The sequence below is a fragment of the Octopus bimaculoides genome, chromosome 1, assembly GCF_001194135.2.
Source record: "Octopus bimaculoides isolate UCB-OBI-ISO-001 chromosome 1, ASM119413v2, whole genome shotgun sequence".
NCBI classification, from domain to species: Eukaryota; Metazoa; Mollusca; class Cephalopoda; order Octopoda; family Octopodidae; genus Octopus; species Octopus bimaculoides.
Window position 1 is genome coordinate 28,202,825 of NC_068981.1, and position 497 is coordinate 28,203,321.

The following is a 497-nucleotide window of genomic DNA, read 5'->3' on the forward strand; positions in this document are numbered from 1 at the left end:
CGAAAAATAAAATGACTATAATCCTTTAATTTTGACTGCGAAGTTTTGAATGTACCGATGCACATACATGCATATACATGCACATGCGTATATATACGGTATGTAAGTGTGTGTGTATCCATGTTTACATGCGTATGTGATATATATTTATATATATATGTATATATATATATTTATATATATATATATACATATATATATAATATGTAGATAGATTGATTGATAGATAGATAGATAGATAGATAGATAGATAGATAGATAGATACATGTCCTGAATCTCAGACGTTTGAATTTCCGTTTCATATTTTAAACGCATTATGTTCCCTTCTACCGGTCACTTCCAAGTATATATGTTTGTGTATGTGTTCATACACACACACACATACACACACACACACATACACACACACACACACACACACACACTTACAAGCGTGCAGAAGCACACGCATACAGAAACGCATATACTTCTCTATATATTTATATATATATATATA